The following is a 21,041-nucleotide window of genomic DNA, read 5'->3' on the forward strand; positions in this document are numbered from 1 at the left end:
CGAGACGGTCTACTAGTTAGATGGGTCAGACTTTAGTTCAACCGACAAGGCGAGATGGTCCAAGGGTTTCAGGCATGATTAGCCTCTTCAACCGGCCCTGCTTATCTCAGCCGACCAGGTGAGACGGTCTACTAGTTAGAATTTTTTTTTTTTTGGACAGACTTTAGCTCAGGCGAGATGATCCAAGGGTTACGAGCCAAACAAGCCCCTTTTAACCGAACCTACTTTTCTCAGCCGACCAAGCGAGCTACTTCATTACTAGTATATGGTTTTCAAGTCAAATTACAACCAAGTGAACCAAGCTCCAGCTTAAATGCATTGCTCAAATTCAGGTAGAATCCACCGGTCTCTAACAACTTTTATGGCGTTACTTCGGCAATTGTTTCGGCACAAGCAGCTTTTTCGGCGAATTCTTTTTTCTTTCCCTTTTCCTTTATCCAAACTCAAGTTTACACATTGAGTTTGAGGGGGAATGTTAAGAATATTATTTGTTATTTACTTTTTTAGGTATTATTAGTCTACTAGGTTTACCTTTTCTTATTCTACTAGGTTTACATTTCCTTAATCTATTAGGTTACTTGTCTCTCTATAAATAGAGGCCTCTGTATTCATTATTAATAGAAGAGTCAATACAATGTAGTCCATTGTGTGTTTTCGCTCTCTCTCTCTCTTCTCTCTCTTTCTTCCGCTTCTAATATATTATCCAATATATTTAACACATAGCAAGAAGTAGAGCTGGCTAGAGAGCTGATGGTTCGTAGAATGATTGTAATAAAAATTATTGGCATAGTGGGGTGGAACTGAAATTGTTGAGCTCATAATTGTATCATAATTCATTTTCTAATATGTCAAAACTTATATTGGAATAATTCTCATTGTTTTTAAAATAATATGTCCATTAATCCACAAATTCAAATAAAACTCCTTTAACTACTACATCCTGTACTCTAAACAATATAAAATCATAATCATTGTTTGAAAACACTATTTACACAGGCAAATAAAACATAACATTAATATGTCCATACATTTGCTCAATACATCATTTACTTTAAATATCGATATTTTGTGATGTTTAATTTAGCATATTTTTTATTAAACGTCATTAATTAATATTTTTATGTTGCTTGTAATTAAACGTCATAAATCTAGCATCCCTTCTTATACACAACATCAAATAAAAAATAAAAAATAAATTGTCATTTTGCTCTAAACGATGTAAATTTTTTAAAGTTTAATGTCATTTACTTTGTACAAGATGTGATTTGGTTAGTTTTTTTGTACTCAAGCTCGAGCCGATTAAGCTCAACTTGATTATTAAACAAGTCGTTCGTAAACACAAAACTATACTCGATTATTAAATGATACATACTCATGTCTATTTTCTCTGGTCATAAGTTTTTAGGAGAGTTATTAAGTAATTAAGTAGAAACTCTTTACAAAAATATATGATACATAGTAAAATATTAAAATATTACCAAATATTATATATATATATATATATATATATATATATATATATATATATATATATATATATATATATATCAAAACTGTGGAGTAGAACATTTGAAGACTTTAAATTAGTCACATGTCTTGTCTCAAAAACTAATTTCGAAATTTCCTGTTCTAAACCTCTTCTATCACATGCTTCTAACATTTTTAACACAATTAAGGTTTTGTTTGTTTTAACGTAAATATTTTTATTTTTTGGAAAATATTTTCAATACAAAAAAAAAAAAAAAAAAAAAAAGATTTCTCTAAAAATATTTTTTGGCGTTTGGCTTGTACATGAAATAAATGATGGTGGAAAACGGCTAGCAACTCCAACAACCTCCAGCGATGGTCCGGCGAACTCTGACAATTTGAGAAGGAGAAGCCCAAATTCGAAAAATGGTTTATGTTTTTAAAAAAGGAAAACTATTTTATAAAAATCAAATAAGTTTTTTTCGGTTAAATCAAAAATATTTTTGGTTTGACTATTATTTTCTACTACACTAAATACCAAAAATATGTTTTATTATTATTTTTTTAAGCTGAAACAAACAAGCCTAATTATTTTCCTAATTAGCAATTTTTTTTTTTTTTGTAGCCATTGAAATTCATATTTTTTTCATAAGGGAGTTTCCTAGCCCTTGACAAAGTACATGTATCACAACAAAAAAGTTGTCCGAAAATGAAAAAAAGAAAAAGAAAAAGCAACCAATAATTAGGGTCTAAAGCCTAATTACATTATCCGGATAGGCCCTAAGTAGACTTTAGAAGGAGAAGGCTAACTCAGAAGAGAATATCAAAGAACACATTAATAATAATAATACCTCTTTCCTTTTTTACAAAAAAAAAAAAAAAAAAAAAAAAAAAAAACCTCTTTCCTTTTTTCTCCGCTTTCTCTTCAACCCCAAAATTGCTAAAAATGTCCGTTATCATCTTAATCTTGTGATGAAATTACGGAATGCCCTCCCTCTCTGCCACGCGTTGTCCTTCAACTTTGTATTATCAGCTTGTCGTCCAACTTACCTGGGGCGTACACGTGGCGATGAGTAGGGTCAGGATGGTCTTAGTCATCTAATCTCCCAGGTATACATTATATTTTCTCCAACTATTTTATCCGGACTAATATATATTTGTTCTTTTACAATAATAATAATAATTATTATTTTATGCTATAGGACCCATTGCTTTTTTTTTTTTTTTTTTCTGGATATAAATTTCTTCAAAATGATTAGTTTGAAAGAAATATTTTCTAACCCATTTAAAATAGTGTTAAGTGTCTATAAATATTTAAAATGAATATTAAATTTTTAACGTCATTAATAGCGAAAAATAATTCTCTCTCTTTTAATTTTTTTTTTTTTTTTTTTTTTTAATTTAGTGTATTTTGAATGATAACTTTTTTATTAATAACAGTTTACCGATTAGACTAAATTTATGTCTCTCTTTAAAATATTTGTCGCCATTAACAGAATAACTTTTCAGCTCCAAGATTGAAAAAATGACAGCTGGGCTCCATCATCATCCATGCCATGCGTAAAACAACGCAAAAACTATAAGGCCCCGTTTGATTCGCGGATTAAACCCTTGGATTGGACTAGCTAACACTAGGTATAGCTAGTCCTTTGTTTGGTAACACTCTATTCCTGAGAATAGCTATTCCCATGGGATTACTAATCCTATATACACGGGGTTAGCTAAGCCACTCAAAAACGAGTGGCTTAGCTAATCCTTTCCTGTGGGATTAAAATTATCGTGTAAATTGCCCACAAAAACCCCACCCTTCTAGCACCCACATCTCTCAAGGAGACTCTGCAAAACGATCTCCATCTCTCAAAGAGCAACGATCTCTCTTCTCTGCGCAAGCGATCTCTCTCCCCTTCTCTTCTCTTCGATTTCTCTTCTTTGTTTCTTGGTTATTTCATTCTCTCTCTATTTCTTGGATTTTTTTTTCTCTGTAACGTTTCTCTGTTTTTTTTTTTTTTCTTTTTTTTCTTTTGATTCTCTGTACCGTTTCTCTTTGATTCTGTTTAGGCTTTTTTTTTAAATAAAAAAAATAAAAAAAAAATAAAAAATTAATTTTTATTTTTTTTTATTCTGTTTCTCCATCTCTCTTTCTTTATATTTTCTCAGTTTGATTTTTAATTCAATTATATATATATATATATATATATATATATATATATAGATATAACCAGAGACGGAGGGAGGGGGGGACCGGGGTGGGCCATGGTCCCCCCCCAAAATAAGGAAAAAAAAAATTGTAAGTAAAAAAAAAATAATAAAAAAAAATAAATAAATAAATAAAGTAAAATTAAAGTTTTAATTTTAGACATTTGGCTCCTTCAAAAAAAAAAAAAAAAATTGGCCCTATTTTAAATTTTTTTTGACCATATCCAATAAAAATTTTTGGCCCTATTTTTAATTTTGTTGGCCCATACCCACTTTTTAATTTTTGGCCCTTACTTTTAAATGTCTACTTTTTTTGGCCCTTACAGTAGTCTTTAGTTCATAAAAAACAACCAAAATAATTCTTTTTAATAAAAAAAATTCTAAAGAACCGAAAAAAAAAAAAAAAAATTTGGCTGGCCCCGTTCCATAAAATTTCCTGGCTCCGTCCCTGGATATAACCTATGTTCAAGCGTACAACCTGTGTTCAAGCGTATATATATATACACACACACACGCTTGAACACAGGTTATTCATACCTGTTCAAGCGTGTGTGTGTATATATATGTACCCAAAACGTTTCTGAGTTTTTTTTATTTTTCTTCTGTTTTTTTATTTCTTTTGATTCTCTGTATCGTTTCTCTTTGATTCTGTTTAGGGTTTTTTTTTTTTTTATTCTGTTTCTCCATCTCTCTTTCTCTATACTTTCTCAGTGTGATTTTTAATTCAATTATATATATATATATATATATATATATATATATATATATAACTGAATTAAAAATCACACTGATATATATACACACACACTTGAACACAGGTTATTCATACATGTTCAAGCGTGTATATATATATATAAAATTATATATACATGACATAACTAAAAAAAAAAAATTATAGTAAAATTGTTTATGTTTCAAAAAAAAAAAAGAAAAAAAAGAATGAAAGTCCTTAATAATATAAATTGTATTTATATTATAAGGGTATTTTAGGAAATAAGATCACAATACAATTCCATTCACCAACATATTGCACTGTACCAAACGAAGGAATAGGATTAGGTAGTCTATTCCAGCGTTACAACCAAACAAAGGAATAAGACTAGCTAATCTATTTCCAGTGGTAGCTAATCCCAGTGATAGCTAATCCTTTTCCAATGGACTAGACAATCCGCGAACCAAACGAGGCCTTAATCTTCAACCTATAAGTCTATAATTTATCAAAATACCTTGAGTTTTATTAACTTGGTCATACGTACATAAGTACATCTCTCTCCCTCAATCCCATCGCCAGCTGGATGTACAGGTCCCACCACACAGGAAATCCTGTGTACTCTGTTGAGTACTTTTATCCATGTATTAGCCTAACCGTTCAAAGACAAGTCAATCAAGATCCAACAATCTGAGCCGTTTAAACTAGAGAAATCAGTTTCAAATCACAGATTGATCAGGGCACCGGAGGAAGACGGAAAACATTTTAATTTTTCTCCTAATTATGCTTTTATTGGTCCAGTCAAACCGAAGGAGAATCACGGGTTCACATGAAAAACGTCTATGCAAGGGCTCCACAACAAAGAGTAGGGGTGGATAGATTAACTGGTTACCGATTACCGACCGATTACTGAATTTAACAGAACCGATAGTAACCGTAACCGATAGTTATCGGTAGGTAATCGGTTAAAAATTTTATACCGATAAGCTTATCGGTCGGTTAATAATTTCTTATCGAAAAACTAATATGACCAATAAGTTTTTTTAATTTTTAATTTTTTATAATTTTATATTTATTATTGAAACCAAAACCACGTCGTTTTGGTTTTTATTTTATATTGTAGTGGATCAATATAAAAATAAAATAAAAAATAAAAAAGCTTCTATAAGCTATTTTAGCAAAAAATATACCCAAAAATAACTAATTTTTAATAAGCTATTTTAAGCTTTACCCCAACAAAATGTATTTGGGCCTCCAAAATAATTAATTTTTGGCCCAATTAGCAACCAGTTAAAAGCCCAATAAAAAGCCGACAAAAAACCGATTTAACCGACCGGTTAACCGATTACCGATATGACCGATAATTTTCAGTAACATTTCTTATCGGTTACCAACCGATAAGCCCATTAATCGGACCTATATGACCGATACCCAACCTTAACAAAGAGAACATCTGAGATCGCTCCATCTTTCTGCTTTCGGATTCGATACGGTCTTGGGTCTATTTATTAACTACGGGTCATCCCATTTGAATGAATTTGTGATGAGAAACAAATTTCTGTAGTTTAAACGACTGAGATTGTTTGATCATACTTTATGTGGTTGACTTGTCCTTGACCGATTATTTGAAGCACACAACTTACCCGTGTACTGTGATCGCCGTACATAAATACAGCTAGCGAGGTAGATGTCTTGAGTCCGGTAGGTTGCACCTCTAAACTTGATGCCGCAGCATCAAGTTGAGGCATTCGTCCTCGATAAATTTTGCGGCCTCTTTTGAAATCTCATCCACCTTCAATTGTGGTACTATTTCTTATAGCAGCATCAATCAAATGTTGCATGTTATCTCTTTTAGCCTTTAACTTCACTAAAAAGAGTGTGAAGAACTAGGTAGTGAAGTTAAGTGGGCTAAAAGAGATTAACGTGCAACATTTGGTTAATGCTGCTATAAAAAATAGTGACACAATTGAAGCTCATATTTCAAAATTGCCAAAAGAAATAGGGTTGTGGTGTTGCGGCTGTTGGATTTAAGCCATTGTTCCAAACTTAAAGTGATTGCACCTAATGTCCTACTAAGCTTGGTCGCATTAGAAGAGTTGTATATGGAAACAGTTGCGTTGAATGGCGGCTGAAGGACTCAATAATGCTAGTCTTGCTGAGCTAAAGCATTTGTCACATTTGATCATTTTAGAGATACATATTCGAGATGCTAGCAATTTGCCAAAAGATTTGGCATTTGAAAAGTTAGAAAAATACCTAATATTTCTAGGAGATGTATGAGATTGGTCTGATGGGCAAGGAGAAGCCTCAAAAAATTAAAACTCAAGCTGAATACAAGCTTTCAATCAGAGGTTTGGTTTAAAAGGCCATTAAGGGGAACATAAATTTTTATGGGAAAAATATAAAAAAGCCTCCCAAACTACCAGCCGTTTTCGATTTAGCCCCCTAATGTTCCAAAAGTGATAAAGTAGCCCCCTAAACTACCAAACTATTGCATTTTGGCCACTCCGTTAGTCAAAACCGTCAGTTTGGATGGAAACAGCAAAACGACGTCGTTTGTTACGAGTAAGTTACTACAATGCCCTTTTGAGAAAAATATAAAAAAGCCCCCCAAACTACCAGCCGTTTTCATTTTAGCCCCCTAATATTCAGAAAGTGATAAAGTAGCCCCCAAACAACCAAACAATTGCAATTTGGCCACTCCGTTATTCATTACCATCAAATATGTTGAGAAATTTAAAACTACGTCGTTTTGGCATTGGTAAGTTACCAAAATGCCCTTTTTGAAAAAAAAAAAAAATCATATTAAAACAAGCAAGCAAAACGACGCTGTTTTGCTTGAAATTAGGGTTTCCTTACACTTACCAAAATGACGCCACTTTGGCAAGTGTTAGGAATTAAAAGAAAAAACCCTAGACCCCACGCAGGTGACCCACAAAAAAACCCCCAACCCTAGTTTATCTCTCTCCCCAAAACCGCCGGCCACCACGTCGTCTATCTCCAGCAGCCTGTAAATCTTACCTATAACTCAATCTTTTTATTGTATTTCATGGTATAGCTGTCGGATCGGTGTTGTTTATCTACGAACGTGGTTTTTTTGTTTGATTTCTACAATGGGTAAGAATTTTTCGGTGGCGCTTCGTAGCTAGTGGATGGTGTGGCCGGCGGTGATGGATGGTGGTGGCAGGGGCAGTCGGTTTTGAGAGAAAGAGAGAGAGGGGTGTTGCGTTTTTTTCACTTGAGGGAGAAGGTTGCCGGAGATAGAACGACGTGGTGGCCGGCGGTTTGGGGGAGAGAGATAAACTGGGGTTGGGGGTTTTTTCTGCATGGGGTCTAAGGTTTTTTCTTTTATTCCTAACACTTATCAAAACGGCGCCGTTTTAGTAAGTGTAAGGAAACCCTAATTTCAAGAAAAACGGTGCCGTTTAGCGTGCTTGTTTTAATATGATTTTTTTTCCTAAAAGGACATTTTAGTAACTTACCCTGGTTAAAACGACGTAGTTTTGAATTTTTCATCATATTTGACAATAATGACTAACGGAGTAGCCAAATTGCAACTGTTTGGTAGTTAGGGGGCTACTTTATCACTTTCTGAATATTAGGGGGCTAAAATGAAAATGGCTGGTAGTTTGGGGGGCTTTTTTATATTTTTCTCAAAAGGGCATTGTAGTAACTTACCCGTAACAAACGACGTCGTTTTGCAATTTCCGTCCAAACTGACGGTTTTGACTAACGGAGTGGCCAAAATGCAATAATTTGGTAGTTTGGGGGGCTACTTTATCACTTTTGGAACATTAGGGGGCTAAATCGAAAACGACTGGTAGTTTGGGGGGCTTTTTTATATTTTTCCCAATTTTTATTTAGAAGAGTTAAAGGGTGTTGAGAGTGTTCGAAATGAATCAGATAGAGAAGGTTTTCAACAACTGAAGCGCCTCCATATCCAAAATAACGCTGAGATCATGTATATTATTAACTCAATGATGCATGTTATTGCCTTTCCTACGTTGAAGACTTTTATTCTCGAAAATTTGATGGGCTTGGAAGAAATATGTCATGGTCAACTTCTCTTGACGCCCTTTAATTGGTAACTTGAGACTTCTAAAAGTGGTAGAGTGTGATAAATTAAAATTTGTCTTCTCATCTACCATTGCTAGGGGCCTTTCTCAATTGGAAGGATTGGTGATAGTAAAATGTAGCATCATGGGTGCAATAGTCATGAAAGAAGAAGGCAAAATAGAAGTAGAACATACATCCTTATTCTCTCAATTGTGTTAGTTGGCACTAGAGCATCTTCCAAAGCTCATGAGCATTCAAAATTCACTCATAATTGATGCTGAAGAAATTATCTTGGTAGCCAAGCCTGATTTTCACATGTCACTTCATGGGCTTGGAAGAAATATGTCATGGCCAACTTCTCTTGAGGCCCTTTGGTAACTTGAGACTTCTAAAAGTGGTAGAGTGTGATAAATTAAAATTTGGATTGAGTTTTTGAAGATATTGTTAGTCACTGACCTATTTATGATTAATTTTTAGTCATTACTTGTCTTTAAACCAAATAAAATTAGCTAACAAGTACTACTATCACATCACTTGTGTAGACTATTTATGTCACTTGGAAATGTCGTGTAATAGATCATAATTACAATAAAATAGCACATAACAATCAAGAGTAGAAGAGTCTATGTGGTTTCCATCAATGAGGTATGTCCACGAACAGAGACAATTATAATTTGAAAAAAAAAAAAAATCAATAATGAAGAACAAAATTACTAGTGATGAAGAAAAATAATTCAAAATAAAAATCAAATATACCCAAAGTCTCATAGTTAAAAAAATAATAAAAAAACTTTTTACTACCCATATATATATATATATGAGCCCACACTCTACGAAATTTAAGTATGCCAATGTATATTTGCAATGTGATTTACTTGATTATTTTAAGAAAAAAGGTTTTCAAAGAAGTTTTAGAGAATAAATAATTAACCACTATTGCAGGTTGTGTTCCCCAACTTGGAAAACTTGTATCTCTCCTCAATAGGCTTGGAACTTGGAAGACGTACATTACAACCAATGTCGGGCAACAAGGTCCTCTTGTAGTTTAGGAAACATGCCACGGTTTCAAAATTTGTCAACCTTGACCGCGGAGTGCTTTGATAATATGAAAAAGAGGAAACTTCACTTTAGACCCCTGAACTTCCATGCGATTTGACAACCCCCTATAACGACCTAGGAAAAAGCGCTAATCATATCTGCGCTATCACCCCAAAAGAACTAGTCAATTTGGAGTTTCCCTAGAATTCATTATAAAGCCCAGTTTCACCTAGTAACTAGGCAATGTGAGACTTAACACCCATGGCTATCTTTATAAACCATCTACTCTATGTAGGCTTCTTCTCATCTTCCCAATATGGGGCCAGGGTGTTACCCCTCCCCCCCACCCCCCCCCCCCCCGGGAAACTTTAAAATTTTTCAATTTGGACCCTGAACTTTCAATTGTTCTCAATGTGGACCCCTCCGTTAGATTTTGAATGAAACATGATGTTTATACCCCTGACTTTTGTATAAAATTTTAACTTCCAAAACGTTTTTTAATTTTTTTTAAAAAAAAGGAAAGAAAAATAGGGATATTTTGGTTTTTTTTTTTTTTTTTTTTTTTTTTTAATGGCTAAAATTGAGAAATGGGTCAACATTGAGAGCAATTGAAAGTTCAGGGGTCCAAATTGAGAGATTTTAAAGTTCGGGGGAGGGTTTGTCAAATCGCGTGGAAGTTCAGGGGTCTAAAGTGAAGTTTCCCCTATAAAAAATCTTTTGTCATCATCTATAGCTAAATATATGGTGCAACTCAAATACCTTTACATAATGCAATGTAAGGTAATGGAAGAGATAATAGTCACTGAAGATCTAGGAGTAGTAGAAGAAATAATTCTTGAAGAGTTATTCCCTCGACTAGAATACATGTCCCTAACAGAGCTTCCAATCTTAAAAAGATTATTTGAAGGAACTAATATCAGATTTCCATCCTTGAAGACATTGTCGATAGATCTTTTCCCTCAATTATAGACATTTGTATCCAAACTCGTTAGTTTTGGCATGATGACCAGCAAAAAACTCAAGGAAATGAATGTAAAGGAGAGCCCTCATACTGTTGTGCAACTTCTCTTCAATGAAGAGGTACATCTTTCTTACTTGTTCCCTTTGTTTTAGCCTTCCCCTTTTTTTATCATAATTTTTTTTTTTTTTTAAAAAAAAAATTTCCTTTATGCAAGTTAGTACGAATATGTATGTAAATGTAATTAGCACATGCAATGAACCCTGCAGGTTGCCTTCCCTAGTTTGGAATATTTGAGAATCTTCCACATTGATGACTTGAAAATCATATGGCTGAACCAATTTGCTGTTGATTCGTTTTACAAGCTCCAGCATATGAATGTTTAGTCTTGTGAAAATCTTGTGAACATCTTTCAATCTGATATGTTGACAATATTTCAAAGTCTAGAGATGCTTTCGGTTATTGATTGTGGCTCATTACAAGAAGTTTTATGAACTGCAAAGGCCAAATGTTAGAGAAACGCATGCTTCAACAGCCATTTAGTTGAAAATGTTGTATTTGAGTTCACTGCCCAATATGAGGCATGTATGGAGTAAAGACCCCAAACTAATTTTCAGCTTTCACAATCTACAAAGAGTATGTGTTGCAGGATGTACGAGTTTGAAAAATTTATTTTCAGCCTCTGTGGCTAGATGTCTCACACAATTGGAGCAACTTGTGATAGTTGATTGTAAGGTACTGGAGGAAATTGTTGAAGAGGAAGAAGCAATGCAACAAATAGTTAGGTTTGTCTTCGTGTAACTAATTGCCATTCATGTTGCTGTGCTACCAGGACTCAAGTGGTTTTACCCAAGAGTTCATACTTCAGAATGGCCAATGCTAAAATATTGGATGGTGGTTTGGTGTCCAAAAGTTGTGATATTTGCTTATGAACTTTTAAGCTTTCAAGAGAGCCAACTTGAGATTAAACAACCCATTTTCTTGGTTGATGAGGTACATAAGAGCCTGGACTAATCTCATTAAATATCCACACATTTAGGTATAGGTCATAGAACTGATATTACTTATAAATGGAACGAATTACTTGATCTTCTTTACCATATTTGAAATTTTACCTCGAAAAAAAAAAAGTGGAAAAAGAAAGTAATTAGTCTCCCGGGGATGTAGATGACTTATCTCTCCTCTACTTACTAATTGTGATGCTAGTTCGTCCCTAGAGCAAAGGCCTTCAGTTTCGACTTAGAAAATCTATACTTTTTTGGGTGGTAGAACCTTAGAAAAGCTCTTATATTGTACAAACGTATTTTGAAAATTTTCAAAATAACCTGTACCGAACCGTGTGGCTGTTGACCCCGCACCCCTACAACCTAATCGTTCCCCCCCAAACTTCATTACACTCATAGGCCAGTAGACTCCCGTCTACTTGGCCTTCCATTGGTGTTAATATAAGCCACTAGTTCCAACAAACACATACTTGATGAATTCTGTAGGATCCATTCCCTAATTTGGAAAAAAACGAAAATTTTGTACATGGTTTAGTTGAAGATTATATGGCATAACCAATTCACTGTAGATTCCTTTTGTAAACAAGATATTATGAAAAAAGTTGAGTTTTTTTTTTTTTTTTTTTTTTTTGAAAATGTTGTTGTTCAAGAAACATGTGCTATAACTACCACTCAATTTAAAGAATTGCATCTTATTCATTTGCCAAAACTGAAGCATATATAGAATAAGGACCCTCAAGAAATTTCCAGCTTTCAAAATCCATTTGAAGTAGATTCTATGTATGCATGACTATTGTCTGTTGTTGGGTAATCCTCATAGCTCTTTATGTATGCATGATGTTGTTCGTGATGTTCCCAAATTAAGAGCGTGAAGGGATCATAATATGCTAGTCGTGAGAGCTGAGGGTAGGCTAAATGAATGGTCAGATGTGGATGCACTGAAAAGATGAAGGGCATTCTATGTTTTTGGTGTAGATGTACATCAAATTCCTAATGAAATGGAATGTCCAGAATTAAGATTCTTGCTTTTGCGTAGTGGAGATCATCCTTGGCAAATATTAGATAGTTTCTGTGAAGGGATGGGAAAGCTCACGGTTTTAGATTTGATTGAAATGCAACTTTCATCATCACTTCTTTCATCACTTTGTTTCCTTAGAAACTTGCAAACATTGTTCTTGGATCAATGCGCGTTGGGAGACATAGTTGTAGTTGGAGAGCTCAAGAATTTATCAATTCTTAGCCTTTATGAATCTAATATTTCAAAGTTTCCAAAAGAAATAGGGTTGTTATGTCGTTTGCTGCTGTTGGTTTTGAGCCATTGTTTCGAACTTAAAGTGATTGCACCTAATGTCCTATCAAGCTTGGTCGCATTAGAAGAGTTATATATGGGAAACAATTGCTATGAATGGGAGGCTGGACTCAATAATGAAAGAGATAATGATAGTCTTGTTGAGCTAAAGCATTTGTCACACTTGATTATTTTAAAGATACGTATTCGAGATGCTAGCCATCTGCCAAAAGATCTGACATTTGAGAAGTTAGAAAGATACGTAATATTTCTAGGAGTTAAAAAATCCAAAAAAAAACCAACGGGCAAATAAATACAAAAAAAAAAAAAGAAAAAGTTTTTTGGAATAAATAAATAATTTAGGCCAACGACAGCGACTAATTTAGGCCAACTACAATAACTGTTCATGTCGTATTAAAGTAAAATAAAAGGTACGGTTGTTGAGATATTCCAAAAATAATAATTTAGTTCCTGTAATCAAGATCTCGATTAAAACTTTTTTTACTCGAGATCTTACTTTAATACAACATGAACCAATTTGTAATTTAGACCAACTATAGTGACTAATTATTTATTTATTTTAAAAAAACCTTCTTTTTTTTGTATTTTTAAAAAATTGTTTAGTTTTTTTTTTATACAATTATTTCATTATTTTATTTATTAAAAGAATAGGGTTATTATAGGAATATTAAAAAAAAAGTGGCATTTTTTATACATTTTGATAGTTTGGGGGCTACTTTATTACCTTTAGAACATTGAGGGGCTATATTGCAAACGGCTGGTAGTTCGGGGGGCTTTTTTATATTGTTCCCTTTAAAAGAATTGCATCTGATTCATCTGCAAAAACTAAAGCATATATAGAATAAGGACCCCCAAGAAATTTTCAGCTTTCAAAATCCACTTGAAGTAGATTCTATGCATGCATGACTGTTTTCTGTTACTGGGTAATCCTCATATCTCTTTATGTATGTATGACTTTGTTCGTGATGTTGCTAAATTAATAGCGTCAAGGGATCAAAATATGCTAGTGGTGAGAGTTGATGGTGGGCTAAATAAATGGCCAGATGCGGATGCACTGAAAAGATGCAGGGCATTCTTTGTTTTTCGTGTAGATGTACATGAAATTTCTAATGAATTGGAATATCCAGAATTAAGATTCTTGCTTTTGCGTGGTGGAGATCATCCTTTACAAATATCAGATAGTTTCTGTGAAGGGATGAGAAAGCTCATGGTTTTAGATTTGATTGAAATGCAACTTTCATCATCACTTCTTTCATCACTTTGTTTCCTTAGAAACTTGCAAACATTGTGCTTGGATTAATGCGCGTTGGGAGACATAGTTGTAGTTGGAGAGCTCAAGAATTTATCAATTCTTAGCCTTTATGAATCTAATATTTCAAAGTTTCCAAAAGAAATAGGGTTGTTATGTCGTTTGCTGCTGTTGGTTTTGAGCCATTGTTTCGAACTTAAAGTGATTGCACCTAATGTCCTATCAAGCTTGGTCGCATTAGAAGAGTTATATATGGAAAACAATTGCTATGAATGGGAGGCTGGACTCAATAATGAAAGAGATAATGATAGCCTTGTTTTTTTTTTTTTTTTTTGAAGATAATGATAATCTTGTTGAGCTAAAGCATTTGTCACATTTGATTATTTTAAAGATACGTATTCGAGATGCTAGCCATCTGCCAAAAGATCTGACATTTGAGAAGTTAGAAAGATATGTAATATTTCTAGGAGTTAAAAAATCCAAAAAAAAACCAACGGGCAAATAAATACAAAAAAAAAAAAAAAAAGTTTTTTTGGAATAAATAAATAATTTAGGCCAACGACAGCGACTAATTTAGGCCAACTACAATAACTGTTCATGTCGTATTAAAGTAAAATAAAAGGTACGGTTGTTGAGATATTCCAAAAATAATAATTTAGTTCATGTAATCAAGATCTCGATTAAAACTTTTTTTACTCGAGATCTTACTTTAATACAACATGAACCAATTTGTAATTTAGACCAACTATAGTGACTAATTATTTATTTATTTTAAAAAACTTTTTTTTTTTTTTTGTATTTTTAAAAAATTGTTTAGTTTTTTTTTTATACAATTATTTCATTATTTTATTTATTAAAAGAATAGGGTTATTATAGGAATATTAAAAAAAAAGTGGCATTTTTGATACATTTTGATAGTTTGGGAGCTACTTTATTACCTTTAGAACATTGAGGGGCTATATTGCAAACGACTGGTAGTTCGGGGGGCTTTTTTATATTGTTCCCTTTAAAAGAATTGCATCTGATTCATCTGCAAAAACTAAAGCATATATAGAATAAGGACTCCCAAGAAATTTTCAGCTTTCAAAATCCACTTGAAGTAGATTCTATGCATGCATGACTGTTGTCTGTTACTGGGTAATCCTCATATCTCTTTATGTATGTATGACTTTGTTCGTGATGTTGCTAAATTAATAGCGTCAAGGGATCAAAATATGCTAGTGGTGAGAGTTGATGGTGGGCTAAATAAATGGCCAGATGCGGATGCACTGAACAGATGCAGGGCATTCTTTGTTTTTCGTGTAGATGTACATGAAATTTCTAATGAATTGGAATATCCAGAATTAAGATTCTTGCTTTTGCGTGGTGGAGATCATCCTTTACAAATATCAGATAGTTTCTGTGAAGGGATGAGAAAGCTCATGGTTTTAGATTTGATTGAAATGCAACTTTCATCATCACTTCTTTCATCACTTTGTTTCCTTAGAAACTTGCAAACATTGTGCTTGGATCAATGCGCGTTGGGAGACATAATTGTGGTTGGAGAGTTCAATAATTTATCAATTCTTATCCTTCGTGAATCTAATATTTCAAAGTTGCCAAAAGAAATAGGGTTGTTGTGTCGTTTGCTGCTGTTGGATTTGAGCCATTGTTTCAAACTTAAAGTGATTGCACCTAATGTCCTATCAAGCTTGGTCGCATTAGAAGAGTTATATATGGGAAACAATTGCTATGAATGGGAGGCTGAATGACTCAATAATGAAAGAGATAATGCAAGTCTTGTTGAGCTAAAGCATTTGTCACATTTGATCATTTTAAAGATACGTATTCGAGATGCTAGCAATCTGCCAAAAGATCTGACATTTGAGAAGTTAGAAAGAAACGTAATATTTCTAGGAGATTTATGGGATTGGTTTGATGGCGAGGAGAAGCCTCAAAAACATTAAAACTCAAGTTGAATACAAGCTTTCAATCAGAGGTTAGGTTTAAAATGCTATTAAAGGGAACATAAAGTTTTTATTCAAATGAGTTAAAGGGGATACGTATTCGAGATGCTAGCAATCTGCCAAAAGATCTGACATTTGAGAAGTTAAAAAGAAACGTAATATTTCTAGGAGATTTATGGGATTGGTTTGATGGCGAGGAGAAGCCTCAAAAACATTAAAACTCAAGTTGAATACAAGCTTTCAATCAGAGGTTAGGTTTAAAATGCTATTAACGGGAACATAAAGTTTTTATTCAAATGAGTTAAAGGGTGTTGAGAGTGTTCGAAATGAATTAGATAGAGAAGGTTTTCAACAACTGAAATGCCTCCATATCCAAAATAACGCTGAGATCAAGTATATTATTAATTCAAGGATGCTTGTTATTGCCTTTCTTGCCTTGGAGACTTTTATTCTCAAAAATTTGATGGCTTGGACGAAATATGTCATGGCCAACTTCTCTTGATGCCCTTTGGTAACTTGAGACTTCTAAAAGTGGTAGAGTGTAATAAATTAAAATTTGTCTTCTCATCTACCATGGCAAGCGGCCTTTCTTAATTGGAAGGATTGATGATAGTAAAATGTAGCATCATGGGTGCAATAGTCATGAAAGAAGAAGGCGAAATAGAAGTAGAACATATATCCTTATTTCCTCAAATGTGGTACTTGGCACTAGAGCATCTTCCAAAGCTCATGAGCATTCAAAATGCACTCATAATTGATGCTGGAGAAATTATCTTGGTGGCCAAGCCTGATTTTCACATTCCACTTCACGGGCTTAGAAGAAATATGTCATGGTCAACTTCTCTTGACGCCCTTTGGCAACTTGAGACTTCTAAAAGTGGTAGAGTATGATAAATTAAAATTTATCTTCTCATCTACCATAGCTAGGGGCCTTTCTCAATTGGAAGGATTGGTGATAGCAAAAATGTAGCATCATGGGTGCAATAGTCATGAAAGAAGAAGGCAAAATAAAAGTAGAACATACATACTTATAGGAGTAGAGGAGATGAAGATTGTGAAATATTTGGATTGAGCTTTTGAAGATACTGTTAGTTATTGACCTGTTTATGATTAATTTTTAGCCATTACTCTTCTTTAATAGTTCAGAGAGGTCGACTTTTTATTTTTTACCTTATACTCGTTCCCTCGACTTTTCATCCTTACTTGGTATTTTGTCTTCAATATGATGGTTAGAATATCATTAACACTGTTGTTACCACGCACAATAATGATGAACAATACATAATTGAAAAGAGAGAAACTAAGAGAGAGTAAATACACAGATTTAACGTGGTTCGGCAATGTGCCTACATCCACAAAGAGGCGGTTGTATTTTGTTATTAATGATTCATGGTTATATCATCACATATATATAGGAAAAATCCTAAACCCTAAGTGTGCGAAAGTATTTTGAAAATTTCCAAAATACCCCGTATCGTACCGCGTGGGCGTTGCCCCCACACCCCCGCAAACTTAATTACGCCCATGGGATAGTAGACTCCCACTCCATGAACATCGCTATCGCAACGTTCACTCCACTTCCGTCTACTTGGCCTTCCACTGGTGTTAATACGAGCTACTAGTTCCAACAAACACATACTTGATGAATTCTGTAGGTTCCATTCCCTAGTTTGGAAAAAACGAAAAATTTTCTACATGGTTTAATTGAAGATTATATGGCACAACCAATTCACTGTAAATTATTTTTGTAAACCAAAAATTATGAAAAAGTTTAGTTTTTTTTGAAAATCTTGTTGTTCAAGAAACATGTGTCGTAACTACCACTCGATTAAAAGAAGGATATATATATATATATATATATATATCTTTCTTTTAATTGAGTAACTATATATATATATAAGTCCTCTAAACTACCATCCGTTTACATTATAGCCCAAAATGTTTAAAAGGTAATAAAGTAACCCCAAAACTACCAAAATGTATAAAAAAGGTCACTTATTTTTTTATATTCCTATAATACCCATAATCTTTTAAAAAAATAAAATAATAAAATAATTGTAAAAAAAAAAAAAAACCAAACAATTTTTAAAAAATCCAAAAAAACCAACGTGCAAATAAAAAAAAAAGTTTTTTTGAATAAATAAATAATTTAGGCCAACTACAGTAATTAATTTAGGCCAACTACAATAACTGTTCATGTCGTATTAAAGTAAAATAAAAGGTACGGTTGTTGAGATATTCCAAAAATAATAATTTAGTTCCTGTAATGAAGATCTCGATTAAAACTTTTTTTACTCGAGATCTTAATTTAATACAACATGAACCAATTTGTAATTTAGACCAACTATAGTGACTAATTATTTATTTATTCTAAAAAACTCTTTTTTTTTTCTTTTTTTTTTTCTTTTTGTATTTATTAGCCCATTGGTTTTTTTTTTTTTTTTTTTGTATTTTTAAAAAATTGTTTAGTTTTTTTTTTTTTACAATTATTTCATTATTTTATTTGTTAAAAGAATAGGGTTATTATTAGAATATTAAAAAAAAAAAAGTGGCCTTTTTGATACATTTTGGTAGTTTGGGGCTACTTTATTACCTTTAGAACATTGAGGGGCTATATTGCAAACGGATGGTAGTTTGGGGGGCTTTTTTATATTGTTCCCTTTGAAAGAATTGCATCTGATTCATCTGCCAAAACTGAAGCATATATAGAATAAAGACCCCCAAGAAATTTTCAGCTTTCAAAATCTATTTGAAGTAGATTCTATGTATGCATGACTGTTGTCTGTTGCTGGGTAATCCTCATATCTCTTTTTGTATGTATGACTTTGTTCGTGATGTTGCTAAATTAATAGCGTCAAGGGATCATAATATGCTAGCGGTGAGAGTTGATGGTGGGCTAAATAAATGGCCAGATGCAGATGCACTGAAAAGATGCAGGGCATTCTTTGTTTTTGGTGTAGATGTACATGAAATTCCTAATGAATTGGAATGTCCAGAATTAAGATTCTTGCTTTTGCGTGGTGGAGATCATCCTTTACAAATATCAGATAGTTTCTGTGAAGGGATGAGAAAGCTCATGGTTTTAGATTTGATTGAAATGCAACTTTCATCATCACTTCTTTCATCACTTTGTTTCCTTAGAAACTTACAAACATTGTGCTTGGATCAATGCGCGTTGGGAGACATAATTGTGGTTGGATAGTTCAAGAATTTATCAATTCTTATCCTTCGTGAATCTAATATTTCAAAGTTGCCAAAAGAAATAGGGTTGTTGTGTCGTTTGCTGCTGTTGGATTTGAGCCATTGTTTCAAACTTAAAGTGATTACACCTAATGTCCAATCAAGCTTGGTCGCATTAGAAGAGTTGTATATGGAAATAGTTGAGTTGAATGGGAGGCTGAGGGACTCAATAATGAAAGAGATAATGCTAGTCTTGTTGAGCTAAATCATTTGTCACATTTGATCATTTTAAAGATACGTATTCGAGATGCTAGCAATCTGCTAAAAGATTGACATTTGAGAAGTTAGAAAGATATGTAATATTTCTAAGAGATGTATGGGATTGGTGTGATGGGGAGGGGAAGCCAAAAAAACATTAAAACTCAAGCTGTATACAAGCTTTCAATGAGAAGTTGGGTTTAAAATGCTATTAAAGGAATCAGAAAGTCTTTATTTAGAATCTTAGATGAGTTAAAGGGTGTTGGGAGTGTTATAAATGAATTAGATAGAGAAGGTTTTCAACAACTAAAGCAACTCCATATCCAAAATAACACTAAGATTAAGTATATTATTAACTCAAGGATGCCTGTTATTGCCTTTCTTGACTTGGAATTTTTTATTCTCAAATATATGACATGCTTGAAGGAAATATGTCATGGCAAACTTCTCTTGACACTCTTTAGTAACTTGTGACTTTTAAAAGTGGTAGGTAACTTGAGACTTCTAAAAGTGGTAGAGTGTGATATATTAAAATTTGTCTTCTCATCTGCCACGGCTAGGGGCCTTTCTCATCTGGCAGGATTGGTGATAATAAAATGTAGCATCATGGGTGCAATAGTCATGAAAGAAGAAGGCGAAATAGAAGAATATACATCCTTATTCCCTTAACTGCATTACTTGACACTAGAGCATCTTCCAAAGCTCATGAGCATTCAAAATTCACTCGTAACTGATGCTAGAGAAATTATCTCGGAGGCCAAGCCCGATTTCACATGCTAATTCTTGGTGAACATGTATATTAAACTTTATATTATCAAATAATATGATTCCACACACGTCACATGCCAACATAGATGTATAGAGCACATGGTTTCAATGATAACTATTTTAGTAGTGTATCAATCAACAGATTCTCACATCCATGAAAATCAACCAAAATTAATTTTTATAATTATTACAACATCAACTCTTGTTCAAATAAAATTTGGAATAATACCAATACCGTAGCTTTTGAACTTATGAGCAAAACACTACAGGGGAGCCAACATGTGAACTCTATTAGATAATCCCTTAACTTATTATCTTATAGGATGTCCACATTTAGGTCAAAGTGATAGAACTTATATGGCCTCTAAATGGAATGAATGTAATTTTCATTGCGATATCTAGAATTTAGCATAAGAAGGAAAAAAAAATACCAATAATAACATAGGAAAAAGAAATATGTCTATGTTTCTCAAATTTCTGATTGTGATGCTAGTTTATCTTTAGAGCAAAGGGTTTCAATTTTGAATTAGTATTGAAATGACCATGATCATCAATTTTTAAGAATTTTTGTAATGTCACAAGAAATTTCTAGAATTCTGTCTTTACGAAGGGTGCGAACTTCTAACAAAGAATACATTTGTATGATTATTGAGAAATTCTGATTCAAAAATATTGAGTAATTTAAACCTTTATTCTTCATTTTGAGTATCAAGTAAAAGTTTGATTGTTGTAATCAAATCAGAGTAGTGGAGATCAGGATCGTGAAATATTTGGATTGAGTTTTTGAAGATATTGTTAGTTAGTGAAATGTTTATGTTTAATTTTTAGCCATTACTCATCTTTAAACCACATAAAATTAGCTAACCAATACTACTATTACATCATTTGTGTAGACTATTTATG

The 21,041-nt window shown here is 33.1% G+C and overlaps 4 pseudogenes; all 4 read left to right on the top strand.

The window, feature by feature from the left end:
- The first annotated feature begins 4,124 nt into the window (after window positions 1–4,124).
- Window positions 4,125–8,647, top strand: LOC148587887 (uncharacterized; annotated as a pseudogene).
- A 27-nt stretch (window positions 8,648–8,674) lies between these two features.
- On the top strand, window positions 8,675–15,932 carry LOC148587888 (uncharacterized; annotated as a pseudogene).
- A 78-nt stretch (window positions 15,933–16,010) lies between these two features.
- LOC148587889 (uncharacterized) lies at window positions 16,011–16,823 on the top strand (annotated as a pseudogene).
- Window positions 16,824–18,747: 1,924 nt separating this feature from the next.
- On the top strand, window positions 18,748–20,039 carry LOC148587890 (uncharacterized; annotated as a pseudogene).
- Window positions 20,040–21,041: the final 1,002 nt, after the last annotated feature.

Source organism: Corylus avellana, chromosome 1 (assembly GCF_965113065.1).
Source record: "Corylus avellana chromosome 1, dhCorAvel1.hap1.2, whole genome shotgun sequence".
In the NCBI taxonomy this organism is placed as follows: domain Eukaryota; kingdom Viridiplantae; phylum Streptophyta; class Magnoliopsida; order Fagales; family Betulaceae; genus Corylus; species Corylus avellana.